General features: G+C 40.4%; 1 protein-coding gene and 1 long non-coding RNA gene across 7 annotated transcripts in view; one reads left to right on the forward strand and one right to left on the reverse strand.

Moving 5' to 3' along the window:
• Nkain3 (Na+/K+ transporting ATPase interacting 3) overlaps nt 1-13,686 on the reverse strand; it is a 669,681-nt gene that overhangs the window by 229,477 nt on the left and 426,518 nt on the right. The gene's annotated exons all lie outside the window — the stretch shown is intronic.
• Nucleotides 2,413-8,944, forward strand: Gm11872. 2 transcript variants are annotated; one of them, XR_003955372.1, is made up of 3 exons: nt 2,413-3,391; nt 4,338-4,493; nt 5,432-8,944. It is a non-coding gene; the product is annotated as a predicted gene 11872 (long non-coding RNA). The 2 variants fall into 2 exon arrangements; XR_003955373.1 differs by having other exon boundaries at nt 4,338-4,483.

The following is a 13,686-nucleotide window of genomic DNA, read 5'->3' on the forward strand; positions in this document are numbered from 1 at the left end:
TTGTAAGAACTTGAAATAGCCTAGCCTAAAAGATAATGTAGATCACCAAGTTACTAATCATGTCCAATTCTGAGATTTCTGGATAGAAGAACTGGTTGTATGCCCTTTCTTTTGAAAGGACAATCATGTTTGCTTAACATTCCTAGTTTCCTTGGAGATCTGTGGTACAAGGACCTTTGTGCTCCCAAAAAAGGTATACCCAAGAAAGCTCAATGATATTGTTACCTTAAAAGGGCATGACAATATGCCAATATAGATATTTCACAAGGCCTCACCACCTACATGAATAGCTACAGGAAGTCCATGACTGCTGAGAGAGAGAATCAGTCTTTTCCAGGGCTGAGCTCCCAATAGGTTATTCAATCCCAAGTAGACATTCCTAATCACATGCACAAAAGAGCAATACTAAATGAGATACATATACACATATACATATAGCAATAATTATAAAAGAATAGATAAGGAGATGGAAGAGTATAAATATTGTAAATACAGTACTCCTGTATGATTCTCTCTCTCCCCCCCCTCTCTCTCTTTCACACACACACACACGCACAGGCACACGCACACGCACATGCACACGCACACGCACACGCACACGCACACGCACACACACACACAGGATTCACTTAGATCACCAAGCCCAAGCTCAGCAGAGACTCTCCAAGATCAGAGGTACAGAAGCCATAAGAATGACATTACAGCTAACAGGTAACCAGGTAAATTTGACTGAGAAGGAATTTCTGAATGAAGGATGCAGGCCTGTTGGGATGCCAACAGAAGAAGATAGGATGGAGTAACATTAAGGGATGGCAGGCAAAAGCAAATAAAGAAATGTTGTCAGCCAAACAAGCAAACCAGGGCAGAAAAGTTACCACTGAGCTCACAGGTGATGAAAGCATAAGTTAGTGTTGAGTGCAGATATCTCTTTGACCTAACTCTGCTTTCCTTTAACTGAACAAAGCACTGATTCTTTAGTGTGGGATGGGAGGTCTCATGGGAAGTTTCTGTCTTAGACTCAGCTAGTTTTGTGTGTCAACTTGACACAGGCTGGAGTTATCACAGAGAAAGGAGCTTCAGTTGGGAAAATGCCTCCATGAGACCCAGCTGTAAGGCATTTTTTCAATTAGTGATCAAGGGGAAAGGCCCCTTGTGGGTGGGACCATCTCTGGGCTGGGATTCTTGGGTTCTATTAGAGAGCAGGCTGAGCAAGCCAGGGGAAGCAAGCCAGTAAAGAACATCCCTCCATGGCCTCTGCATCAGGTCCTGCTTCCTGACCTGCTTGAGTTCCAGTCCTGACTTCCTTGGTGATGAACAGCAGTATGGAAGTGTAAGCCGAATAAACCCTTTCCTCCCCAACTTCTTGGTCATGATGCTTTGTCTAGGAATCGAAATCCAGACTAAGGCAACCCTTATAGCTGGCTGCAATGAAAAGTACACATCTGGCCACAGGCTGGCTGAGCAGGAGCTGAACACCCAACAGACACTGTGTATGCAGGATTCTCTCATCTCTGATCCCAGTCTAATGTTGGTGCTCTAGGATAACAAACACATACTCCTACGGCAGATCCATGTTCTGGGGACTCAAAGGCCTGTCTTCACACGTGTGCTATATGCCCTTTATCCATTCCCCAGTCTTTGGTCTGACATTTTCTAACAGTCCACTATGGGCTTTGTCACAAACACTCTGTGTCTCAGACAGAGTGGAAGCTCTCATGGCCACTTGAAGCCTAGACTCAGAGTGAGTGAGTACCGCAGTATGCTTCTGTTGCCTGTAGTGGGTTAAGAAAACAGATGATATTCAAGAACTGGAAAGCAGATTCCATCTCTGGAGAGGGATATTCAAAGTCCAGTTATAGAGGTGTAGAAATAAGGGTGAAATAATGTTGTGATCAAAGATGCATAAAGGAGAAGCAGGGACCAAAGTATAAGTAGAAATGTCGCCAATTATATATAAGTAGAAAGAAGTGGAAATGACTTGTAAAGAATAGAAGCAATATTGCATGATTTGGGAGGGTGGCATGCCACATGCCTCCGTGTGCAGAGAGAACTGGAGGTCTATGTAAAGGAGAATCATGATGAGATTTCAAGGATCTTTGTTCAAAATTTTAGAATTTAACATTCTCAAGTACATTTCTTTTCCCACTTGGGTAAAAAAAAAAAAAAAAAACAAAGCCAGCAGCAAGAGCAGGCTCCTAGCATGATGTTAAAATGCTTTGAAATCTTGGAACAATGAGAAATCCAGGGGAAAGAGTCAAAGAATCATGCCATTTAACTCTTGCTACTACACAAGCAAGGGCACCAGCATTATACTCATCCTCATCTTCCACTACTCTGTAGGCTCTCAAAGCCTTTACTTTGGAATAGTTGTCATGAGACGAAGCATCTCATTCTCCTGGGTTACATCTCTAAACCGGTGCTTAAGACCACCCACACTTATTGTCTGCCAGCCTCTCTACAGGGTCACCCACTTCACTATCAGAATCACCTGCACAAAGGAGGAGATCACTGGTAACATATGATAAAGAAACAACGTTGGCACTCAGCTGTGAAGACTTCTTACAAGAAAAAGTAGTGAACTACACTCTTGAAGCTAAAGAAACCCCTAAGATATGCAAATGTTTTGTTGTAGATGGCGAGGACGGTGCACCTGTTATCCCCCTGCATTCTATCAAGGGGACACATTGTCTGCATAATTTATTCCTTACTTTCTCGGGATCTGGAGTGTCAGGGAATGCGACGGAAATTGGTGAAGCAGTTAACACACACAGTGTCTCCCTCCACCTCTGCTGGAATCAGTAGCAGTGGCAATTGCTTAGGCATCTCTCCCCTGGAACTGTGGCGCAGTGAGGCTCATCTGAGACTGTGTGTGTTCCCGGGGTATCGTTTATCCGGACAAACTCAAGCTGTCATCTCAGCAGTGGAACATTTTGCTTGTGTGAAATGTGTGCAGCTGTCAGGGGAAACTTGATCAGTACTGCAAACTGAGAAACTGGCTAGATGTGTCTGTCAGGATGCTCAGCTCCTACCTTCCGAGCCTCTGGGCAACTGTCTACTTTTCATTGCTGCCAGCCAGGCTGACTGAGGCTGAGAGATGGAGGCACTAATGCTGAGCACCCCCTGCTTCTCTATGATGACTTTGGAAAGCTTCCCAGCTTGTGCATCTGCCTTGGCTTCACAGCTTGTACTTCAGAGAATGAAGCTTTCAAGAGAGACACTGCAAACAACCACATCTATTCACAGAGGGAGAGTGACATTTCTTCTTTCTTTGAGGGACAAGTGCCTGCCTCGTTACTTTCTGCCCCTGACATTGTAGCTGCTGGTGAATGTGTGGAGACAGGAAGTGCTTACTTGGCACAGAGGTCCTGTGACTAGTGCTATTGTCCAGCTGGTGTGTCTAAAGGATGCTACTTTTGACAGTGGGGTGGGAAGGCTTCGGGGGTGGGGGAGGGGGGGAGAGGGAGATAGCTATGAATGCAGTCGAGGTAGGCTCTTATCTGTCCTGTTCAATCCATTGTACCTCTGGTTTTTTGTTTTTTGGTTTTTTTTTTTTTTGTTTGTTTTTTCTTTTACCTTTGACTTTGGTTTTCTGAATACTATAAAATGTCAATGAGCTTTACTTGGTTATAGCTGAGGAAATTAAAATCTAATGCTTTATTTTTTCTTAGGGAATAGACAGGAGGCGAGTCAATCATGTGAGTTAAGGATCAAAACACACATTTACAATCACATAAATAAAATATTCAAGTTCGAAAGATTTAAGAAAGAGATTCTGATAGGGTAGAGGAATTCTCTAGGTGTGTGATTTAGAGTGGCATCGCTAACAGGATTTTCTGAATATTCTTTCAGATGTGCTCTTCTGACACACAGTTGGGTGAAAAGTCCTAAAGGGTCCACTTTTATAAAGCGGAGTCACTTGGGATCAAGCATGTCCCCACTGAAACCTGGATTGTCAGGATTCTATGCCTGCTTTAAACGACAATGCACACAAGCAATGTTCACTGGCAGATTCTTTAAACCAGAAGGCAAGGAGCAGGGAGAGAGGAGAACTCAGATTGATGAATGGAAAAAGGAGGAAGTGACTGTGTTCTGGGCAGAGGAGCAAAGGGCCAGTTGACTGAATGCAAAATAGCAGACTCCTTAAAGGGACGGTGCACTGCCCTTGAAGGTCTTTACTATAGCAGCAAGTTTGGAGATGCAACAATTTCTATATAGCTTGTCATTCACGCTCATAAAAGGATTGATGCTGGCTTCACAGAGCTCGATTAAGTTCAAGGTGGACTATTATATAGGATACCTGGCCCCTCCCACATTCTCTCGTTTTTTTCTTCCCACAGGATGGATGGTTCTCTTTCAGCCTCTCCAAGACACCCTGAGTTCCTTTGCTCTCCTGTCTCTCTCACCATCTGATGTTCTGTATCTTTTGGGAACTCTCCCACCAAGAAACCAATCACCAGATGCAGCCTGACACTGGATGAGAACCGTAAGCCAAAGTAAATGCTTTCCCTTTCTAGTTAACCAGTGTGGGAAATCACATCATTAAAAATGAAAAGCAGACTAAGCTGGCTGAGAAAGAGCATTTGCAAACCCTATCAAGTTATCCAAATAACTTCAAACACAGGTTTCTAGAAAGAAATGAATTATAATTTCTTTGAAAACTTATTTTCCTCACATATAACAGATATAACAACACATTAAAAACTATGAGAGACTGTGCAAACAGCAGAAATTTGAACCCAGTTGCAGCCGTTATTTTATGTAACATGAATACAAATTTAAAATAACGTAAGTCCTTTGTCGATAGGTTTAAAACTAAGTTTAAAAAAGATATTTTTAATGATATCCATTTTAACAGGGAAAAAACTATCCCTTAACAGAGACTAGGACAATGGATGAAAATCTTTGAATGTTTATTCTTTATTTTACAAAATAGCACACAAAGGGTCCTCCTCCCTTCCTCTCTTCCTCTCCCCATCTTTATCTCTCCATTTTCCCCTCTTCTCCCCACACTATTTCCCTCTCTCCCTTCCCCTTCCCTCTCTGTGTACAGTAGAAGGCACACTTCTTTATGCCTTCATGTGTATGCACTTTTACTAATTGGTCATTGAAATTTTCACATTTGTTATATTTAAAGGTAATTTCGAGTAAGTGCTCAGTGGATATTTTAAGAGAATACACACAAATGAATGAGTTTGAATCATTATTGAATGTTATATTTTAGGGTGTATCAAATTAGCAAACACCTATCAGGAAATAAACACTGTGTACTTAAAATGCATTCATCTCAATTCAAAATTAACTTTAAGTTTAACAAATGTGAAAATTTCTATACCCGATTAGTAAAAGGACACACACATGAAGGCATCAAGGAGCCTGCCTTCTAATTCTCTACTGCTTTAAAACATAGATATTATCATATCTATTTTTACAGATGGAGAAATTGAAGCTTATAGAAACTAGCTCGGCATACCTGTCTAGTGTTTTGCTTCAGGACCAGTTTTGCCCTTGATTATCGCATGATGGGATAGATGGACTGTTTGAGATCTGTAAGCATTCTAGAGTGCACTTGATGAGGAAGTGAGTATCTGTCACTGTATTATGTAGCTTATTTGACCATCTGTCAAGGTCATGTATCAGAGAAGACTGGAAAAGACTTGGATGAGAAACCTCTAATGTCTTCTATCAACTTTAAAACTTTAATTTATTGTCTAGACACATGCTGAGGTGACAGAATGATATGGTCCTTCCCCTTTCTTGGTATTTTCCTTGTTTTCTTTTCCTTTAAAGCAGATGGTTTTTATGGTGCTGACTGCCTCAGGAGAAAGACACTCAGCAATCAGAAATCTTCCTTCCTTCAGCTTTTCTGTTGCAAAATGTCAGTACTTTCAAGGGAAAACGGGGAGCTTATGGCATAGACAAAACATGCAAGCAGAAGATCAAAGCAGTTTCTGGACAAATATGATAATGTACTTGGACTTTTGAGAAAATACTGCTGACCTTGAGTTCAATGAATGGGGCATGGAGAACTTAGTGTCGAGCAAGGTGCCTCCCACTCTAGGGATAGAGGCACCTTACTAGTTAAGTAAGTCACATGGAGGAAAGCTGATTTGAAAACGAGGTGAGGGTCTTGAGAATACAAAACATATCTGTTCAGATAAAACCCTGGGAGACATTAAATCTCAGCATGACATGGTCTGGTGGGACTATCCAGGGCACACAGGGAGAAAGAGTATCAGAAAATGCCAGGGTACAAGAGACATTCCCTACTTGGATGTGTTGTCTCAAGATAGAAATTATTCAAAAGGTGATAATAATGGCTCAGAATTTTATTCTGAGACCTGAAGGCTAATCAAGCCACTGTTTGAAGATTTCATTTCACCTTGTCACCTTGCTTATTTCCTGCCATCCCCCATTAATTGAAATCTAAACACACTTTGCTCCAATGAGGATTGTTTAAGGTAAATGTTTTGAATAGTCCAACTCTGTCCTTCATAGGGTTAACTTGCTCATTTTGAGAGATCATCCTCATCTATTCCCATCAATTATTTTAAACACCCAAAAGAGCACCAAACAAACTAACAAAAGCAAAATCCTCAAGAAATACTTTCTTATATTTGAGTCTGACATGAATGGATCTCTTCTGTCTCCCTGAAGAGTGGAGAAGTGGTAGGTACCATCGTTCCAATCCCCTTTCTAATGCCATTCTTTACCCATAGCTTGGACAGATAGTCTCATAGCAAGTGGGCTTCTTCTGAAGCAGTATTATAGAGTGAGAGATTTAAGAGGAAATGGCCTGTGAATGATAGAGAACAAGTAAGAGAGACAGGCAGGGGGAAGCTCACTTCAAAAGAGCAGTTTGATGCTTCAGCGAGGAGACACAGAATGAGGGTTAGGTGGAGGGATTCTGGAATTCTCTGAAGTTCTGAACAAAGGTTGAGCATGAGGCTCAGCAACGGCAGAGTGTTGGGCTTCCTGACGAAGAAAATAGCCCTTCGAACAGCATCACTGTGCTCAGTGATAAGCTTGGCGAAGCCCGGGAGAGGATATTGACAGGAGGTTGGGCTTGGTCCTGAGGGACCTGTAACTGCAGGATATCCACCAGAAGACTTCCTCAAATCAGGTGCTGTTCTTGGAAGAGGATTGGAGTGGTACACCACCATGGCTTTCAAAGTTACCGCTGTTTACTTTTAAGCTATAATTCTTATGTTTTTATGGATATTGATTTAGACTGGTTTCATAATTTCTCAAGATGAAAAATTGTAAAATGGTTTGGGAAGAGAAATATAAATAAGACTTGCCTGACTTAAATTATCTGCCAAACGTCTGAGAATACTTTATTTAAAAGCTTGAAAGCCATCTTGTCAGAACAAGTGACTGTGATGTAAGCCATTATGTAGAGATTCTTAAACGTTCCCATATGCAGGTTGGAGGTGCCTGTATAAATTCAATTAATGTAAGGCTCTTAGGGAAAATATTTGAATGGCATAACTTCCATAATATCATCTGGGTTAAAACAAAATAAAATTTAGCATTTGATTAAAAGAATGGTAAAGAAAAGGAGGTTGCTGAACTCTTTTTGTGAAATGAATGACCAAAGCCTTTATGATTTATTTAAAGTGCTTTGTTATTGACCAAATTTTTTCCAAGATGAAAGTAGTAAGCAGGTGGGCCGGAAGTGAAGAATTGTAGCTTATTAAATTCAATTTATTTACCTGTGAGGATTAGAAAGTTAAAGAAAACAAATAAAAAGGAGGCCATTTTACAAGCCAGTGCCTGAAAATGAGGACAACATTTTAAATATTATTTCTTTTAAGCAAATTGCATAATAATAAAGACTAGAAGTTCTCACCTGATTCTTAGTCTGTGAATCCAATTTGGTCCCCTGAGCTCTGATGAATTTGTTATACATTCTCCAGACAGAAACAATACTAACTATTCTCCTGGCTTTTGTTGCTTGTAAAACTCTCTCAATAGGATAGTAAGTCTCCTCAGAGGGGTACCATCACTGGTAAAAGCCTTGCTCATGAAATGCCAATGCCATCTTTTACTACATTAGAAGAAGCCTCCCGGGTAGAATGGGACCCTACCCACTCATGAATTAGTTCAGTAAGGCCTTTATAACACTCATGAGTCACACAGTTAACTTTACAGAACTCTGGAGGCTGAAATCCAGGACAAGGATACAGGCAGAATAGTTTCTTCCTTCTCCATAGGGAATGCCATCTGTATTTGTCTGTCTTAGCCTTCATAGAAGAACATCAGTCATAGTAGATTAGGGTTCAACCAGAGGTTTCATTTAACTTTATCTATCTAGAGTCTCCACCTATAAACACAGTTGTAACTGTGACTTCTTTATTAGTATGTATGAATGGATGTAGATCCATATGAGTGTGTATAATGTGAATGTATTCCTCTCCCCTGCCCCCCCCCTCTCTCTCTCTCTGTGTGTGTGTGTGTGTGTGTGTGTGTGTGTGTGTGTGTGTGTGTGCTTAGTTCTGAGATCATCAAGTGTTATATACTCCTTTTTAAGTCAGGGCCTTTCACTAGCCTGAGGTTCACCACATAGGTTAGAGTGACTAGTCAGCAAACCTCAGGAGTCTGTCTTTTTGAGCCCCCACACCCCCAGCACTGTGGCTCCAATATGAGTTGATACAGACATGTGCCATCTGTACTATGAGTCAGCACTGGTGGTGGTAAACACTGATCTCTTCTGGGGAAGTGCACATTCATTGAGATAATAAATGCTAGTGAAAAACTGTCACTTTTGGCTGTGTGTGTGTGTGAGTGTGTGTGTGTGTGAGAGAGAGAGAGACAGAGAGAGACAGAGACAGAGACAGAGACAGATAGATTTCCCTTATGGGGACTTTAGAAGTTACATCTATGGAGAAACTATAGGAGACTGGGTCCTTCTATACATGGCCTAGTAAAACTAGCAAAACTCATTTTCGGAATGGTTCTGGAGCACCCAGGAACTAAAAAAAGTCCATGGTCAGCTGATCAACCTAGTGTCACCTTGTCTCACCATAAACTAAAAGAAGGCTGAAGATGTTGCTCAGTTATAGAGTTGCCTAAAATTCATGGCATGCTACATTAAATTCTTTATTAAAGGCACTGACTACACCATGGTAAAGTGAAAAACCTCCCAGGAAGAAGATTATCTTATTGTTGAATTCTCATTCCCATCTAAATTCTCTGACTACTGGTGCAAGTGTGGACTACAGAACTTAAGTTCCACCTAACAAGAAGAAACCCACTCCTGACACTGCCCGGAAAGCCAGGGAACAGATGTTGAATAGCCCAGAGACCCAGGATGGACCAATATAACCTAATGATATTCTACTATACTCGTACACCAGAGCCTAGCCCAACGATCATTAGAGAGTCTTCATCCAGGAACTGAAAGAAGCTTATGCAGAGACCCACATTCAAAAATTAGATGGAGCTTGAATAACATTGTACTCATGGAGGAGAGACTGTAGGAGCACAAAGGCAGAAGCAGCCATTACAGAGTCTGTATGTGTCTGAGCTAGGTCTTTGCACATATGTTATGGTTGTGTAGTCTGTGAGACTCATAACACTGAAGGGGAGTATCTCTTTTGCCTGCTCTTGGGACCCTTTTATTACTAGGTTAACTCGCCCAGCCAAATATCAGAATTTTTCCCTATCGTGCTGTAACTCATTATGGTATATTTGGTAGATATCCCTGGGAAGCCTGCTATTTTCTGCAAGGAACAAAGGGAGTAAATCTTGGGAATAGAGGAGGTAGAGGAGTGTCTGAGAGGGGTGGAGGAAGGAGAAAGTGTGGTCAGGTTGTAATATATGAGAGAATATATATATATATATATATATATATATATATATACACACACATATATATATAGTGAAGTACAATGTGGTCTTGAGTCTAATATTTGGTTAAATTTAACTAAGCCTACTAGTGAATATTGCTCATATTTAAAACTTACTAAAAACATGACAGCAAGTGTGGCAGAGGGAATGCTCATGTGCACCCCGACACTTGGCATTAGAGTGTTTTTCAGTAGTTTCATCCACTACTTAATGATCTCCCTTCACTTCTTTTTTCCACCCAGTTTTCCAAAATATTGTAGCATTTGTGAATTCCTTACCTTATTGAGTCCTTCATTCCTGGTGTTACTACAGATAAAAATCGTTCTGAAGCAACATCTCAGTGGGTAAAATGTTTGCTGAATAAGCAATGACTGGGTTCCGATCTTTGAACCCAATAATGCCAGATGTTGTCATGCATATCTGTAATCCTGGCACACAGGAGAATCTTTGCAAACTTGTAGCCTGCTATCCTGTTGCATACAGCAGTGAATCACAAAATAACCCCAAATCTAACAAGGTAGAAAGTGGGGGTTGAAAGTCTGCTTGTCCTCATTGTGGCCCATGAATCCTTGTTGGCATACACAAGAATGAGTATGCACATATCACATACATGCTCACAAAAAATCTTGCTCATATTTATTGATAGGTTATTATACCAGTCCCTTTTTAAAAATTTTTTATTAGGTATTTTCTTCATTTACATTTCAAATGCTATCCTAAAAGTCACCCATACCCTACCCCCCACTCCCCTACCTACCCACTCCCACTTCTTGGCCCTGGTTTTCCTCTGTACTGAGGCATATAAAGTTTGCAAGACCAAGGGGCCTCTCTTCCCAATGATGGCCGACTAGGCCATCTTCTACATATGCAGCTAGAGACATGAGCTCTGGGGGTACTGGTTAGTTCATATTGTTGTTCCACCTATAGGGTTGCAGACCCCTTTAGCTCCTTGGGTACTTTCTCTAGCTCCTCCATTGGGGGCCCTGTGACCAATAGCTGACCAGTCCCTTTTTATGTGAGTAATATTCTTTAAGTGTTTTAATAGATGCTTAAAATCATAGCTGGCATCTGTCCCTATATTGTATCACAACAATATTCCAGCCTCTCAGTTTCTCTTACTAATGTCAATGTCAATATTCTTGGTTTTTAGGGTCATTATTAAGTAAATGGTAGATAACTGTTCAGAACTGATAACACAACTGCTTAGAACTCTGATAACACGACCTGTGCTCTGATAACTGTGAAGTTATGTGAAGAGGTTAAACAAAGGGACAGGGTTATTGTCACAGCACAGCGTACTGACAGAGCAAATATGTCCAGGGTGGGAGAGATAATTGGTGTGAGATTTAACTATACTTCTCAGAAAAGTGCACAGCATAAAGATTATGATTTTTTTTCCTATAAGTTATCACTGCTGTTTCTGATTCTCAGTTGGCTACAGGTAACAATTCATAGGATGTGGCACTATGAATAAGAGGAAGGAGGATGGCTCTACACATCAAGGGCTCCTCTCAAGTGCCTTTGCAACATCACATCATTTAGTGTACTTCTTAGAGGTAATGACAAGACATGTTCTGTGAAATTGGGTGGCAGTCCCTATTTTTGAAGATCAACGTAAACTTAAATAACTTCTCAAGATTGTACATTACTAACCATTACTGCCTAGACTCAATGTGATAGCAGGAAGATGACTTAAAATCATATTATCATAGTATAAAATCTGATTAGAATGAGTGTCCCTTTGGTAGTATATGAGTGAGGTAATTAATAGAAAAGATAATAACAATAGATGGCTTCACAGTGTTGTATTTTTAAACTCATCTACCACAACCTCAATATGTCTGTCTTCACACCATTCCAAGCACTTATAATAACTAACTGTAATTGAGAAATGTTGAAGGTAAATGTGAAAGTCGTGGTTGATAAGGGGATATGCTAGAGTCCCTCCTTAGTGACCTTCGGACTCATCAAAATACATGAGACCACACAGCTAAAGCAGTCACAATGCAGTTATAAATGCAATGTGGAAGCATCGGCATTTGAGCTACTTTTAAAGTTGCCATTCAGAGGAAGTATTATCACTGAGAATAGATTGGTACCTACTCTATCTGTGAACTGCCGGGGCACTTGAAGAAGCAAGTCCTGCAGAACCAAAGGTACAGGATCTCCATGACACTGGGCAACACCAGAAGATCTGAGAGGAGTCTAGGTGAGAATCCAGTCTTGAAAGTGGAAAAGCCACAGGTCTGAAACCTGATCAATGCATCATTGCAATGAACATTGGACAAAAGTGTGTGAAAAAGTATGGCATTCAGCAGCTTCCATGGTGAGATTTTGTTTTGTTTTGTTTTTCTTTTGTTTTGTTTTCTTTAGGGTCTAAGGTTTAGGGTAGGCGACAGATATGGAGGGATAGGGAAATGAGTGAAGTTTGGTGCACGATGGGAAATTCACAAAGAATCAATAAAAATTTTAAAAAGAGGATGCTTTTCCCCTTCTCTGAAATTCATCTAATTTTATCTGTATATAAACTCATGCTTAGTTGCCCCTCTTTCCAATGCTTACAGATCTCATGTTGTGTATATGTTACAGCTCACCAAAAATACTTACTTCTTATTACAACTTTCTTTCAACTTCCCAATTACTATAATTTGAGGCTAAATTAGTTGTAATTGATGACAATTTTCAAAGAAATTTTATGCAATTAAGCTGAAATGTATTAACCTAAAATAATTTAATGAAGAAAATTAGTGCACTATGCTTTGTTTTTGTAAAGAGACATTAAAATGTATATACCCATACATACACACAGAGAAACAATCAAAACACATGTTATTATTTTGGGGGGCTCACAATATTTGTAAAAAGGTTGTTTCAGCGTTCTTCAAAGAATGTTCAAGGAGGTAACTAAGGCCTTTCTGCCCTCTTTCTGCATGAGATGTGTTGAATTCTCCAGTATTGTGAGAATATAATATCTTCTCAACAGAGAGACAGGATGAAGGAAAGGACGGTGACTAGAATTCCTTTTATGACATCCATGTGTCAATAGTTACAGGTTTCTTTCCAATCTGAGATCCCTCTATCTCCTAAAATAGATCACTATAATTTGAGTGGCTTAAACACAACCAAACATTTCTTATTGCACAGTTCTGCATGTCAGAGAATTGGTAACTTAGCTAGTTTCATAAGGCATACAACATCTGAGTCCTGTACTTAAGCCAATGCTCAGATGCAATCTGCTTCTGCTTCTAGTATTAGGACTCAGTACTCTGCATTTGTGAGACAGTAGTCCAGGTTCTGTTGCTGGATGTTGGAAGGTTCCGATTTTCAACTTCCACAGAACTTCTTCCTAGGGTGTGGCCTTCTTCAGCTTCAAAGCCAGCAGTAAAGGTCAAATTACTCTCATGTATTAACCCACTTGACAATTGACTTTCTCTGCTTCAATTAGGGAACTTTTCATGCAGAGGACAGTCTTATGAAGCTAAAACAGCGGTGACTCTTGATCTGTGGGTCCCAACCCCTTCTCGGGGGGCGGGGGTCACATACTAGATATCTTACATATCAGATATTTATATTATGACTCATTACAGTAGAAAATTACAGTTACAAAGTAGCAAGAAAATAATGTTATGGTTGGAGTCACCACAACATGAAGAACTGTAATGAAGGGTCAGGGCATTAGGAAGGCTGAGTACCACTGTTAATGGTTCATGTGCTTAAACAGAGCTCACTTGAGTAATTCGAGTCCTTCTGAGTCACCTATTTTACCAAGTTTATGATCTTTGTTATAAACGCAAGCTAATATCTTCACAGACCCTTAGACTTAGGGACTAGTGATAT

This window comes from Mus musculus, chromosome 4 (genome assembly GCF_000001635.26).
Source record: "Mus musculus strain C57BL/6J chromosome 4, GRCm38.p6 C57BL/6J".
Classification (NCBI taxonomy): Eukaryota; Metazoa; Chordata; class Mammalia; order Rodentia; family Muridae; genus Mus; species Mus musculus.